Below are 16,083 nucleotides of genomic sequence, written 5' to 3'. Positions count from 1 at the left end.
TTTTGAGAGAGAGAGCATGAGCAAGGGAGTGGCAGAGAGAGAAAGGGAAAGAGAAAATCCCAAGCAAGCTTCACTCTGTCAGTGCAGAGCCCGATGCAGGGCTCGAACCTACCAACTGGGAGATCATGACCTGAGTCATGATCCCAAGTCATGAAACCAAGAGTGGGACACTTAACCTCTGAGCCACCAGGTGCCCCTGGAACTTCTTAAAAGTTCTTGGGGGGATGGTTGCTTTGTACGTCCTGGCTCCTCCTGATCGGACCCCTCTCATTCCTAGAGAGAGGGAGAGCAGGAAAGCAAATACTCTTCTCCTTTTGCAGTCTTGATATTAGTCAGGTTAATCTCTGCACACCACCAAAGTCTTCGCACTCTCTCATTTGCTCATTGATCAGTAATTCTATTAGCTCCGTCTGTTTTTGTATCTGGCTCACTACCTCGTTGAGCAAAATATGCTCAGCCTTCTCTGAGATGCAATATTAGATGTACTAACAACAACCTAAATCAACCCCTCTCCTCTCATCCCATCCTCCCCACCCCCCCCACCGCCCCAGAACAATGTGAACAATGACCTCTGCATATTCCCAATATCCCCTTCTGTCCTGTAGGAAATCCTTTGGTGGAATGGGTGTTGCCACAGCCAGTTGAGAGAGAAGAGGAGCTTGAGTTACACCAGGGGAAAGGATAGCTTGGGTGGGTATGTATGTAAAGTAATAAATAATCCTTTTTTTTTTTTTAAGGCTCATGGGGATAGCTAGATCTGCTTGAGCATTCATTTATTCATTCATCAAACACTGATCTCCCTTACTTCTTTTGTACCATTGTTCAAATGTCACCTTAGCAAGGCTTGCACTGACCACAATCTTTAAACTGCAATCCATCTCCAGCACTGCTCTGTATTCTTCATTCCCTGGTCCCACTTAATTGTTTTCCATGGCACTTAACATCATATGACCTATGATATTTTTTCCTTAGCTATTTGTCAATAGTGTGTCTCCCTCCACTAACGTGTATACTCCATGAGAGAAGAGATTATGCAGGATGGTGCTTAGGACAGTGGCCTATATCCCAATGATCCGAGAATGTCCAGTTTTTTGGTATGTTTTGAAAAACATACTTGCAATGTCTTACTGAAATAATGTCTGCCCCTTTCAGACATTATTATTATGTCTCCCCTAAAAGCATAGCTTACTAGCAACCAGCTCACCCATGGCGTAAGAACCATCCATTTCTCTTCCCTTCAGGGATTTTGGAGCCAGAACATCTGGGTTGGAATCCTGTTTCTGCCACTGACGAGATGTGTGTTCACAGGCAACTTACTTAACTTCTTTGTGCCTTAGTTTCCTCTTCTGTAAAATGGGAATAATACTAGGACCGACTTCATAAAGCTGTTATGAAGATCAGATGAGTTACTTTTGGCAATGAGCTTAAAACAGTGCCAGCCTATAATGAGGACTAGCTAATCCCTCTATTTCCCTGGGACTGATGGCTTCTCCCTCCTAACTGTCTCTAACCCAAGAACTTTCCACCACAGAAGGAGGGAGGTACAGTGGTTTCGTCTCCATGAAAAGTGTTGCATTTAGAACTTCAATGGAGGTAGTGGGAGTATAAGCAGACTGGATTATAATCCTCAAATATTTTCTCTCTCACAGTCACAGGATTGCATATTGCCATCCATTGTCATTGAACATAATCCTATATCCTGTGGGAGGAACACACATCCCATTTCAATGCCATGTGGAAAGCTTTGGTCAATGGAACGTGAATGGTTGTAATTGTTTTTGCTGTGTGAACAGAAGTCTTAAACAATTGCATGATTTGGCTTAGGCCTTCTTGTTCTTCTCCACTTGCCCTCAGGATGTCCCAGATAGTGGCTACTCCCTTAGTCTGGGTTCTAGAATGAGAAGACAGGTGGAACCTAGATAAGCCTAGCAGAGTCCATCCCATCCTAGCACAGCCACTGCCAGCCCATAGTGGATCCTCTGTTTTTACATAAAGTGAGCAAAAAGCAAATGTTGTTGTAAGCCACTGAAATAGTACTGTATGTTATCACTACAAAACTGACTAACACAGGGCAGGAGAGTAGGAGGAGAATATGTTTTGCAAGACTGTTCAAACAAGATTATTTTTTCACAGAGGAACCTTTGTGTGTGTTATATACGTGTGTGTGAATGTGCTATTCACCCACACACAAAACAACTTTATTTTGCCATAAAAAATCACTATTATATTGTTAACAACCTTGTCTATTATATATATATAATTTATATATATATATATATATATATACATATATATATATATATATATAATTTTTTTTTGAGAGCGGTTGCAAGTGAGTGAGGGGTAGAGAGAGAGGGATAGAATCCCATGCAGGCTCTGCAATGCCAGCGCAGAGGTCAGACTGGGGCTCAAGCTCACCCGAAGCAGGGCTCAAACTCATGAACAGTGAGGTCATGACCTGAGCCAAAGTCAGATGCTTAACTACTGAGCCACCCAGGTGCTCCTATTATATACATTTTAATTTCTAGAAACCTGGGCTTGGGAAGTAAGAACAGAAATTAAAGTTAAAATAAAAAATAAATTATTGCCCTAGTGGCATTGGCTTCCTGCCTCCCTGCTTATTTGTCTCAGGAGAAAATGGATTGCAGAAGTTCTAGAATTTTGGATATGAAAGGAAAAAGGGCTTGAAAAGATTCTGACCCAACCTCTTACTTTTCTATATGGGGCAACTGAGGCTTGGAAAGATGAAGTGCATTGGTCAAGTGCCTGATGGGAGAATCTTTAAAGCATTGACAGTAGGCTGTGTGCATACATGAGAAAGTTAACATGCCTAAGAAGAAATTCTCAGGAATGTGTGAAAGCATTTTTCCTCTTTATTTACTTTTCCCTGCCATCTCAGAATCCTGGAAGACCATTCCCAGGAATGATAAAAACTTCTGCTGTCCATCAGAAATTTGATTCTCCTTTTCTTTCTGGGCACATAGTTAAAGATCACCTCATTGAAGCCCTTGTAATTAGGTGGGATCAGGTGACTGAGTTGTGGCATCTGAAACTGAGCAGAAGTGATGTACTTCTAATCTGGTCCTGGTATTTAAAACTTTCCACACATTCTCACTTGCTCATTCATTCTCTCTCTTTCTCTCACCCATTACTGGCCAGAGGAAGATGCAATTAAGGACTTAAAGGTCCTAAGAGCCAAGCATAGCCAATAGATGGAAGGATCCTGCATCCCCTGCTGATGCCCAATGAACTGTGACTTGGGTGACAAGTAAACCCTTGGTTATTAAGCTTCCAAGATACAAAGAGGCTGGGCATTGTAGTGACTGAGATAGCTACTATATTTAACCAAGCAGCAGGCCTACAAATAAGTGGGAAATCTCTGACATCTGGCCTACGGCTGATCCATCATGAATACCATCATCAAAGTCTCAGAGTAACCTGTCTTGCTTCCTCTACATTTTTAGCTCCCTCACACTGTCACATTTGTATGTTCACAGGTGTTCAACAGCACTTGTTGGATGACTGACCGAATAGTTTATAAGGCCACATATAATACATTATTTAATTCACAGAGCCACTGAAAAAGCACTTGACCTTGAGCTCTGCAACATGTTCTTCCCATTAATCAACAAGCCCTTCCCATTACTGAGAGATATGAGACCCTACTGATTCTTCCAATGAAGCTGTTCATGTGTATTAATTTGAACTCAAAGATGGATGGGTAACAAAGCTAACAAAGATGTGGTTGCTTTATAAGTGAGCTTTGAATACTGATGCGTTTCTGTATCCCAAAGTAAGACAGCTGCACTTAGAAAAATCTGCTAAAATATGCTTAACATCTTAAGAAGTGAGTGCCATTGTCAATTATAAAAGGATCTCTCCATATATTTCTTAATAAGTTCACCATACCATTAGCATAACAAACAGTAGGTCTAGCTCTCAATTGGTTGCTAGGCTTCCTGTACCAATGTATTTGCTCACAGAGGTAGAGTGGGCCTGTGCAAATATCTGCATACCTGGCCACCATGACCTTGGCCTGGCAGAACCTGGTAAGTCATTGCTGACTCACCGCTTTACAATAGTAACATCACCTCACGGCACAACATATAATTGATGTTATGTCTTCCAGACAACCCTCTCTGAGACCACCAAAGGGAAAAAAGATTAAGAAGTCAATATTCAAAAGGTTAGTCAATTTCTCATTTTCTTTGTAACACTCTTCTTGGAAGATTATCCACAATGATTGTCATCCTTGGCCAGGCAGACATCCTATTGTTGCATTCCCATGCTTCTCAACTCACCATTAGAGACAGAAATTAATTTTAATATTACCACAAGAACAACAGGATTTGAAAGGGAAGTTTGCTGCTTTGCTGACACTCAAAGTTATGTTAACTGCCAATTTATTTACAAGTCAAAATATAAATGGCTTGGGATGTTTTCCATGGGTTTGCCTAAGCAGAGGGGCTGATAAACACCTGGATTTCTGGAATGCATTTCTGAATGTCCTTGACTGCCTAAAAGACCCCATTATAATCCAGCCTTTTCTTTGAAGCTCTGTGAATGTCTGCTGGTGGGAATGCAAACTGGTGCAGCCACTCTGGAAAAGTCTGGAGCTTCCTCAAAAAATTAAAAATAGAACTACCCTGCAACCCAGCAATTGCACTACTAGGTATTTATCCAAGGGAAACAGGTATGTTGTTTTGAAGGGACACATGCACCTCCATCTTTATAGAGCACTACCAACAATAGCCAAAGTATGGAAAGAGCCCAAATGTCCATCTATGGATGAATGGATAAAGAAAATGTGGTATATATATATATATATATATATATATATATATATATACACACACACAATGGAGTATTACTTGGAAATCAAAAAAGAATGAAATACTGCCATTTGCAACTACATGGATGGAACCGGAGGGTATTCTAAGTGAAATTGGTCCCAGAAAGACAAAAATCATATGATTTCACTCATATGAGGACTTTAAGAGACAAAACAGATGAACATAAGGGAAGGGAAACAAAAATAATATAAAAAACAGGGAGGGGGACAAAACAGAAGAGACTCATAAATATGGAGAACAAACTGAGGGTTACTAGAGGGGTTGTGGGAGGGGAGATGGGCTAAATGGGTAAGGGGCATTAAGGAATCTACTCCTGAAATCATTGTTTCACTATATGCTAACTAATTTGGATGTAAATTTTAAAAAATAAAAAATAAAATTAAAAACAAACAACAAAAAAATTATTACTTTTATAATTGAGGGGGGAAAAGTCTCAATAAAAAATTTTAATACCACAAAAGCAATCTCCTAATAAAAACCTGTCCTTTCATGGTGTAAATACATGGAAAAGGTCCCCACTTGGGGAGTACAGAAATGGCTTATTTGTGTTGTGGCAAAAGTTTCAGCAGCTGCTGATAGCCAATCTCCCTGTGTTAGTGTGTGTGGTTGAGCATGAGCCCCGTCTCCCACCAAACAGTAAAGAGTGATTGCAATAGTTTTTTTTTTTAACTTTTTGAAAATGTTTATTTATTATTTTTGAGAGAGAGAGAGAGAGAGACAGAGAGAGAGAGACAGAGAGAGAGAGAGACCCTGTACTGGTGCATGTGTGAGTGGGACAGGGGGAGAGAGAGAGAGAGAGAGAGAGAGAGAGAGAGAGAGAGAGAATCTCAAGCAGGCTCCATGCTCAGCACAGAGCCCCATGAGGGGCTCTATCTCATGATCCTGGGACCATGACCTGAGCCAATATCAAGAGTCAGATGCTCAACTGACTGAGCCATCCAGGCACCCCACAATAGTTCTTGATGTCCCACAGCCTGTTTCTTTGTTTTTAAGAATTCTCGCCACTTCTCTGAATTCCATTACTGTGTCCACCTGAGGGTTATTTAAAATACCCAGGGATATTTTACTTACCATTAAGCTTTTGACAAGTTGTTGAAAGGCAATTTCATGGGAAAACTCTTTCAGAGCCTCAGAGAAGGGTGGGGTCATCTTATTCAGGTGGTTTAAGAAGTTCAGTAGGGTTCTCTCAAAGCTGGGCACTTGTTTTACCTTGGCCCCTCAGCCTCTGGTCATCCTTGGTATGTAAAGTAGGAGGATCTGGAAGTTCAAAGGGTGGTGGGAAGGTGGGGCAGCAGATGGGTGCAAGGGTTAAAGCCCCACCTCCTTGCCTGTTGCCAGAGTGTCAGAGTATCTCTGCCACCTCTTGAAACCACTACCAGTCCCCAAGTCCCCTTATCTCCCCTCACTTTGGTCCATCTCTTATACAAGCACATCCCATCTCTACTGGATTAAATCAACCCTTCTCAGTCATGTACAATGTTCTTTCAAACCTGCTGCTTCATTCAAAACATGTGAGCTACTGATGCAGCAAGATAATTACTTGTCTCTCTTAGCGGCTTATATTCACTCTTTTTTCTTCTTTCCCCTTTACTCAGCTTCCCTCAGAAGAAGCCCTTTCTTAACAAAAACTCACTTGTCCAATCAAAGATGTAATGGCCAAGGTCCTTGAATTAGGCTGGGATTGGGGGTGGAACAATAAATTCTCGCAGGACAGACCCAATTAAGTGAGAATGGGGAGGAAGAAGGAAAATCAAGATTCAGCCCTTTTGTTTTTTTAAATTTTTTTTTTTTACGTTTATTTATTTTTGAGACAGAGGGAGACAGAGCATGAACGGGGGAGGGGCAGAGAGAGAGGGAGACACAGAATCGGAAGCAGGCTCCAGGCTCCGAGCCATCAGCTCAGAGCCCGATGCGGGGCTCGAACTCATGGACCGCGAGATCGTGACCTGAGCTGAAGTCGGACGCCCAACCGACTGAGCCACCCAGGCGCCCCTTGATTCAGTCCTTTTGAATGCATTTTCAGAAAAAGGCAGGGTGTACCTAGTGTAGTGTTCTCACTCACTCATCCATTTATCCATCCACCCATCCACTCATCAATCCATCTTTCAACAAATATTCACTGAGCATCTATGGTGCAACAGGCATGGGCAGGGCCCTGAGAACATGGTGTTTTGCTCAAACAACCCCCTTAGTACTTAGTCTGGTAGTGGAGAGAAGCTAGTAAAACACTTACATGTACTTGACACAAGTATTAAGGGAGTTCTGCAGGTGCCATGCAAGCCAACAGTGGGAAGATGTGACCTGGTGGAGGAAACAGGGGGCTTCTCTGGGGAGGTTGCTTCAGGGATGAAGGGTAGAAAGCCCCTCCTTCCTATCCACAGCTCTGGGTATAACTGGGCATGGCAGACACTGCTGGTTACATTTTCCCCTTTGCTTTTGTCTCTTGCTTCAAAAGGAGCCCACAGAATCCAGTGGCCATACAATGAAGGAAGCAGGACCCAAAGCTGACCCCAGTGGCTCCTTTATTTGCAAGTGTCAACATAGAGAGCTTTGTGATGGAGTAGATGTATGTTTGGTTAGGTTTGGGCCCTTGGCAAAGGATATCCAGTTTTTCTTTGGTCCCCCTTCATTTCCCCTTTGGAATTTTGTTCCTTGTACTCTTTTCTATCCCTCCCTACACAACTGGTAATTTTAGGCTTCTTCTCCAGAACCTCCTTTCCAGAACTCCCCATTGCCAGTAACAGCCTCAGGCTAGAGGAGTATGTGGCTATTGAGCATTTGAAATGTAGCCAGTGTGACTGAGGAACTGAGTTTTAAAAGTTATTTTCAAAGAATTTACATGTAAATTGCTGCATGTGGCTAATGGCTAGTGTACTGGACAGGGTGGGGCTGGAGTTCAATACCTCCATCACTGCAATCAGGTCAGAGTTGTGCAGATGGGAGCTTGGGAAAAGGCTGGATGTGGGAGAGATGGAACAGGGAGAGCCCAGAGGATGCCAAGCTCTTGCAAAAGAACCTGGCATGCCAGTCAGAGTGACGTTCTGTTCCACCCTTGGGAGGAGGTTGCTAGGGAGAGCTTGTTAGGGAGTGATCACATTGGGACAAGACTGAAGGGTTAATAATTAAGTTAAAGAGACCAAAAACCAGATTAAAGGCCACAAAATGGACTGTGGCACTTTTGGTGGAATCCTGGCCAGGAACTGCAATCTCTCTTTTAGAGAGATTTTTCTCCCTGGATTCCTTTAAGAACATTGCTTTCTGGATGTTCTTCTCACCCTGAAACTGAGCCGTATTTCTGCTTTTCTTGGACAACCGTGCAACTGTTCTTAGATTCTTGCCTGTGTTTTCACAGATACTCATGGGTAGCAGAGGTAGCCTTTCAAACCAAACACTCAGTGGGATAAATGATGGAGGATAAAGAGAGGTGGGTGTGGGGGATGGAGAACAGCCAGGGAAAAAAGAGGCATGCTTGGAGATGAGCAGGAAGACTGTATTCCAATACTTGTACTTCGGGATTTATTCTTGGGGCCTTGGTTCACCACGTGGTACCATGGGTAAATCTGCGGCCAGAGCCTCACTTGCTCTACACTCTTTGAGGAATGGAAAAAGGGATTTCCCATCAAACCACTGCCAAGAATGGGTTTCTACTTGTTGAAAAATATCAAACTTTATGAAATCACTGGAGATCACTAAATCTTTAGTGCAATAATGTGGTCTATAAAATAAAAAATAGCAGCCAAATCCCCCTGGTGCTTTGCAACACAGTTAAGACTACACAGTGCTTTTTCTGGATCTCTTTGCCCTCATGAATGGAAGGACTACTCACATTATTCAGCGCTACCCTGTTCTCCTTCGCTTGTGTTTCACTCAAACAAATCCTATGAAGCATTTGGCATCAAGGGGCAGAAACCCAGAAAGTAGAAACACATAGAGGCTGGTTGTCTGGCTAGGTTGATTCACCAGCTGCAATGTCATCACATACTCCCGGGCAGGGTACATTATGGCATAGGGTCCTGTTGTGCCACAGCATTCATTCTGACAACTCATGGCGGTCCTTCTGCAAGTCTTTGCTAATTTTATTCCAGATACTATGAATTTCAGTCCATTTGTATGAAAATCAGAAGTTCTTGCTGGGCTGAGGTAACTTACAGTGGTGGTTCTCCATGGGGCAGATTGTGCTTCCCCCTGCCCCTACCCAGGGGACATTTGGTAATGTCTAGAAGTGTTATTTTATTATCATCACTAGGGGGGACATTTTGTCCTCCCTGGAACCTTAGGGAATATCTGGGGACATTGTTGATTGTTACAAGCAGGGTGGGGGTGGTGTCCTAGTGGCATCTAGAGGTTAGGGATGCTGCTGAGATCTCAGGGATGAGCAGAACAGCCTCCATGACAAAGAATTATCTGGCCCAGAATTTCAACAGTGCTCAGGTTGAGAACTTCTGGCCCAAATGGAAAGCTCAGGCTTGGTTTTTGACAGTGAAGTGCCATATGACCTTCAAAGAGCTATCACTTTTTCAATGTTGGAAAACTAGTAAATATCCTGAGGTGGTCTCAGGAAATCCTAGGACAATTTTGGCCACAAGTTTCTTCTACCAATGGCCCAGTCAGTTTCACATCTTCAAGAGTCTTTAACTTCCTCTGAAAGACAAGAGTGCATTCTCGGGGTTACACAGTCACATTGGTCTCAGTGGGTCTAGATCCCATTTTACTGTAGTAGATACAGAGGCAAGCCATATGGCTTGGTTTTTCCATATGTAAAATGGAGTCTTAATACTTCATATGATGGATTTGTCAGCTGGGCCTGGTATCCTGAGGAGATGGAATAAGGGCATGGTATTTGAATTGGGATGAAGAGGGAAAATGTGAGTTAAATACTTCTACCCAATTCCGATGCCAAAATGGCAATAGGATATTGTAGGTGGGGAGAGGCAACCAGTAGCTTGTGAGATCCAAACCGGCAGATTGTGCCTGGGACTCAGGGGGCCATTGGGCCATGAAATGATTTCCCTTGCTAATGGTAGACGGAGAAGATCCAGGGCCTGGCGCATATGAGTCTTTCCATGAAGTCTGTCATTGAGGTGGGAGGGAGGAGACATGCAGCAGTGACAGTATTAGGGGGCTAAGAGGGGCACAGGAAGCTATGGCAAGAATTTATGTAGAGCTGCTTGGGAAAACAAGAATAATATTTCTTTTCCTGATTTTCAAAGTAACACAGTTATTGTTGAAAATCTCTCAAGTACAGAAAACAGAAGAAGAAAATAAAAATCTCTCATAAAAGATATGAGAGTTTTGGTATATTCCTTTAGAAAAAGAGAAGGTTTCTCTGAGCAGGACAGGCTCAGAAGATTAAAGGGTCTTTGAGAACAGCAGCATGAGACCATGTAGATGATGACTGTTTTGGAATTATTTACTCTGTGAGCCAAGATACATGAGTCCCTGCCCTGGTTGAAATGGACAGCAGGACCGATGGGTGATGTCACAGAAGGACACGTGATCAAGTTTCCCTTACCTTCAGGGTTCATGTGGAAACCTTCCTTAGTTTTCACCTCCATGAATAGAAGAGTTCTTTAGCTGAAAGAGAAAATGACTCATCTTAGTTTAAGGATGACAGAAGAGGAGACATCATTTCTGACTCAATCTATAGCCCCAGCTTGACCACCATCACTGCACTTCAGTGACAGGCAGACGACAGCCCTAGTTTTTTGCAATTAGTTTTTTGGCAACTTTATTATGAAGTAATTTGAAATGTACAGAAAAGTTGCAAAAATCATAAAAAAGTAAAAGCCCATAAACCTTTCACTCAGATACCCTAACAGTTAAATATTTTACCACATTTAACTTATTCTTTCGTCTCCACATATACAAATTATTACTTTTTCTGAATCACTTGAGGATAAGTTGCAGTCATGAGGCCCCTTTTTAAAAAGTTTTTAAAAGTTATTTGTTTCTTTCGAGAGAGAAAGAAAGAGAGCAGGGCAGAGACAGAGAGAGAGAATCCCAAGCAGGCTCTGCACCATCAGTGCAGAGCCCAACGTGGGGCTCAAATTCGTGAACTGTGAGATCATCACCTGAGCTGAATGAAATCAAGAGTCAGATGCTTGACCAAGTGAGCCAGCCAGGCACCTCAGTCATGGTGCTGCTTAACCCCTAAATATGTCAGTGTGTTTTCCCAAGAATAAGGGTATTCTCTTACCTTAACAGTGTAATGATTAAAATCAGAAAATTAACATTGATACAGCACCACTATCTAATCTTTAGGTCTTACTCAAACTTTGACAGTCATCCTAATTGGGATAGGTCTTATGAAATTTGGTCCTAGAGACCTTGAGTAAAATTTATTCACAAGTCCCATCACAGCCATGGCTGACTTTGGGCATTTGGTCACTCCAACATGAAGCTCAGGTTTGATTCTATCTCATGGGACACAGGAGCACTGGCAGAAGAATGCTTTTCAAAGTGTGACTAACTTTTGGTGAGGACAAAGTTGATCATTGGGCTCTAGGTATGGGCTTGTCCCACTTAGACTATGTCCATCACGGATCATGGTTTCCACCTTGCTCCTTCCAATATATCTGGCCCTGGGTTTTATATAGGACATTTTAAACTCTAGAAACTGACTGGCCTCAGGCTGTGGGGCACAAGGTGACAACTGATAGTTGTACCACTGTGAGAACAAAAACGATTTCAGGACTTGAATACAAAATTGGCCCATATGTGTCTGCAGTTAACTTTTTAAAATTTGCTTTGGTGTATGGACAGCAATTCCTAATTTAGTGCCCGATCCTGTCTTGCACGTTTCTTGATAAAACAATCTAGCTAGAGTAGTAGACCAAATAATGCCTTCAAATAATTTTTATGTCTTCAAAATTCAGAACCCTTAGGAATATCCTTCGAGGAATTAAGTGCTGAATACTCTCCATGCTGATTCAGCTGATGCAGGAGGATGTGACAAGCGGGCCACTGAGGATCTCTCTCACACACACCCCACTATCTCAACATTACTGATACTAGCAAAATGAATGGAGAGCCCAGACATCTTTGAATAGAAGGCTATGATGTGACGAAGGCCACTTGAACATCAAACAGCCAGCCCCAAGGCACTTGATAATGAGGTGTCTGGTGAATCCAGAGTCTGTAACACAAATGTCTGGGGCAGCTTTCTCGAAAGCCACCAATTTCTCTCCATGTAGTACAGTGATGCTGAATTTTTCTTTTCCTTTTTTTTTAAAGATTTTATTTTTAAGTAATCTTTATAACAAATGTGGGGTTTGAACTTACAACCTTGATATCAAGAGTTTCATGCTGTACCAACTGAGCCAGTCAGGCACCCCTGGTTTTCATTTATAAAACTCTGAACATTCTAGAATGCATTTAAAATTCTGAGAATAATTTCAGGACTTACTGCCCTCTTTTTGATAATGTCCTAGGTCTGTTCAGAAGGATCCAGACTCGTTTTACACTCTTGCAGGAAGCCCTAAGTGGTCAGCTGAGGCTAGGGAAGGTGCAGAGGGAGTGGAGCACAGGACAAATGTTCCATTGGGGGTAGAAAATATGGAATGCCAAGCAGTACCAGTGATAGTTCTGAGGCAAGAGGCCATAAAGGAGATCACTGCCTTCCCACTCATTTTGCAGTTCAACAAACATTAATTGAACAACAGACCTTGGGCTCACTTCATTCATTCATCTGTTTACTCATTCAGCATTTATTAAGTACCTGGCACATCATTTAGCTTTTGTCATTCTCTGCCCCAACTTCTGCATATACTTGGTCTTGCTCTGTGCCCTATGGGGGCACACCCTATGGGGGTGACTTGGGTGGCTCTCTTGCCCTTTAGCTTCAGGTTGGGCTCCATCCATGGTAGCAGAGGGTGGGGGAAGAGCACATCAGGGAAATATTTCCCTCCCTTCCCACCTTCCTCGTAGCTTAGTTCTGGCAGTGGTTGTGTCTCTACCACCGCAGCTCCAGTTGGGCAGCCCTTCTTCCATGGCTCCAGCTTTCACGAGTCCCAAAAAAATCCCTCCCTCCCCATTCACCTTTATGGAGAAAGGGTGGTGACAAATTCCCTTGTTAGTTCTCTCAACCCTGCCCACAGGTATGTCAATGGTCTCTTTATTATATTTTCTTAAAAAATCCTAGCTTGAGTAGAACATCTTCTTCTTGTCTGACCCTGACCAATACAGCCCTTTAATATATGCTAAATTTTTTTCTGATTTCTCTGGACAGGCTGGAAAGATGGAAAGTTTTGTGCATAGTTTCTAACACTATGCTACACCACTGCAAGGTAGGGATGCATAACTTAACAGAAGCTCCTGGGGAAAATAATCTCAGAAATGGAGTCCTTTATACACTCTAGTATTCTGTGTCAGTCAAAAGCCAACCTAATCTCTGGCCGCATAATTAGAAGTACAGTGTCCAGGACAAGGGAGGTGATACTGAGCCTTCATTCTGCCTTCATTAGCTCCCACCCAGAGATCTAGGCACAGTTCTAGGCTTCCCACTTTAAGTGAAGACATATTAATTGTTTCAAGGTCTGCCATATACAGCAGAGATCAAAGAGGCCATAAGTTGTCTATTGCAACTAGTCTGTAATTGTGCAAAAGCAGCCACAGACAACAGATAAACCAATAGGCTTGGCTGTGTTCCAACAAACTTTATTTACAAAAACAAATGAGTAGCTGGATTTGCCTGTAGGCCTTACTTAGCTAACCTCTGATGTATAAAGGAAAAAAAATTTTTTCTGGGTGTGTCCAGAAGGCAGAAGTTGGATCAATGTATAGAAATTCCAGAAAGGCAGGTTTTTTTTTAAGATTTAAAAAAATTTTTAAAATGTTTATTTATTTTTGAGAGAGACAGAATGCAAGGGGGGGGGGGTGGGGCAGCGTGAGAGGTAGATACAGAATCTGAAGCAGGCTCCAGGCTCCAAGAGGTCAGCACAGAGCGCGACGTGGGACTCAAAAATCACAAACGGCGAGATTATTACCTGAGCCAAAGTCAGAATGCTTAACCGACTGAGCCACCCAGGTGCCCCAGAGAAAGGCAGATTTGTGGTAAATTTCAAGGAAAATCTTTCCAATGGTGACTACCATTTCCAAGTAGAGTGATATGTTTCATGAGGCAGTGGGTTGCTCATTGTAAGGTTTTAAACAAAAGGTTAAGTGTTAGAGAATAATTTTCTGCAAAGCACAAAAAGTCAATCAGATGATGTGGGAGGCAACAGTCTCTCATATTTTTATTTACGTAGCATAGTACAGCACACATAGGGGGTCCTCTAGATTTTATGTTCCTAGAGGAAAGAGAATATGTCATATCCATCCTTGCGTCTTGCCCACTCCTGAAATCCTAGTATAATGTTTTAAACATGGTAGGTGTGACTGATACATGTTTTGTCAATGTGGCTCTATAAGTAAAATCTTGCTGACACATTAATGAAACTAATTTGTCTTCTGTACAGCCATAACTACTAGTCATTAAATTAGTTCAATTATCTCTAATAAGCTTCAACATTTGAGGATTTTCACTGAAAAGAATAGATGTAACAGTCAACATTTATCTAGTTCTGAAAATATGGCAGCTACTGTGCTAAGAATTTTAAAACTTTTTTTAAATGTTTATTTTTTGAGAGAGAGAGAGAGAGAGAGAGAGAGAGTGGAGGAGGGGCAGAGAGAGAGAGGGAGATACAGAATCCGAAGCAGGCTCCAGGCTCCGAGCTGTCAGCACAGAGCCTAATGCAAGGCTCGAACCCCCAAGCTGTGAGATCATGACCTGAGCCGAAGTCAGACACTTAACTGACTGAGCCACCCAGGTGCCCCTGTGCTAAGAATTTTAATAAGCATTCTCCCTCTCTCTCTCTCTCTTTTTAATTTTTGAGTAAACTGCGTACTGTTCTCCAGAGTGGCTGCACCAGTTTACATTCCCATCGACAGTGCAAAAGTGTTCTCCTTTCTCTGCATTCTTGCCAACATCTATTGTTTCCTGAGTTGTTCATTTTAGCCATTCTGACAGGTGTGAGGTGGTATCTCATTGCGGTTTTGATTTGTATTGCTCTGATAATGAGTGATGTTGAGCATCTTTTCATCTGTCTGTTAACTATCTGGATGTCTTCTTTGGAAAAGTGTCTATTCATATCTTCTGCCCATTGCTTCACCGGATTATTTTTTGGGGGGATGTTGAGGTTTTGACAAGTTCTTTACAGATTTTGGATACTGACCTTTTATCCAATAGGTCATTTACAAATATCTTCTACCTTATGACTTGCAGAATTGCAAATATGTATGTAGAATTGCACTACAAAGGATATAAATATGCTGATTTGAAGGGACACATGCACCCTAATGTTTATAGCAGCATTATAAAAAATAGCTAAATTATGAAAAGAGCCCAAATGTCCACTGACTGATGAATGGGTAAAGAAGATGTGAGATATATATATATATATATATATATATATATATATACACAATGAAATATTATTCATCAATCAAAAAAATGAAATCTTGCCATTTGCAACAATGTGGATGGAACTAGAGTGTATTATGCTAAGTGAAATAAGTCAGAGAAAGATAAATACCGTATTTTCCTCATATGTGTAATTTAAGATACACAACAGATGGGGGCGCCTGGGCTTGGTCCGTTAAGTGTCTGACTCTTGGTTTCTGCTCAGGTCATGATCTCGTGGCTCTGCCCTGGCAGGGTTGAGCCTGCTTGGGATTCTCTTTCTCTCCCTCTCTCTGCCCCTCCCCCACTCATACTATCTCTCTCTCTCTCAAAATAAATAAATAAATTAAAAAAAAAAACAACAACAACAGATGAACATAGGGGAAGGGAAGGAAAAATAAGATACAAACAGAGATGCAGGCAAACCATAATAGATTCTTAAGTACAGAGAACAAACTGAGGGTTGCTGGAGGCGAGGTGGGTGGGGGCTGGGCTAAACGTGTGATGGGCATTGATGAGGACACTTGTTGGGATGAGCACTGGGTGTTATATGGAAGTGATGAATCACTAAATTCTGGGTTCTATTCCTGAAACCAATACTACACAGTATGTTAACTAACTTGAATTTAAATAAATAAATTAAAAAAGTAATAGGCATTCTCTTATTTAATTCTTCCCCAAAACCTATGAGGTAGGTAACATTACCATCCCCCTTTTATTGATGAAGAAATTGAAATTCAGAGAAGCCTCATAGCTGGAAAGTGGCATCACCAAACTTGAACAGGAATTTCT

At 42.0% G+C, this 16,083-nt stretch overlaps 1 protein-coding gene across 2 annotated transcripts in view; it reads right to left on the bottom strand.

Moving 5' to 3' along the window:
• Positions 1-16,083, bottom strand: part of PRLR (prolactin receptor) — a 154,014-nt gene that overhangs the window by 30,500 nt on the left and 107,431 nt on the right. Inside the window, exon 2 of one of the 2 annotated variants that reach the window (XM_007097418.3) lies at positions 10,366-10,427. The gene's annotated coding sequence lies outside the window, so the exon portion shown is untranslated. Of the gene's footprint in view, positions 1-5,924; positions 6,214-10,365; positions 10,428-16,083 lie in introns of those variants that run through there. The other variant, XM_042996651.1, reaches the window with a different exon arrangement.

The sequence above is a fragment of the Panthera tigris genome, chromosome A1, assembly GCF_018350195.1.
Source record: "Panthera tigris isolate Pti1 chromosome A1, P.tigris_Pti1_mat1.1, whole genome shotgun sequence".
Taxonomy (NCBI): Eukaryota; Metazoa; Chordata; class Mammalia; order Carnivora; family Felidae; genus Panthera; species Panthera tigris.
This window is presented reverse-complemented; position numbering and strand designations above follow the sequence as displayed.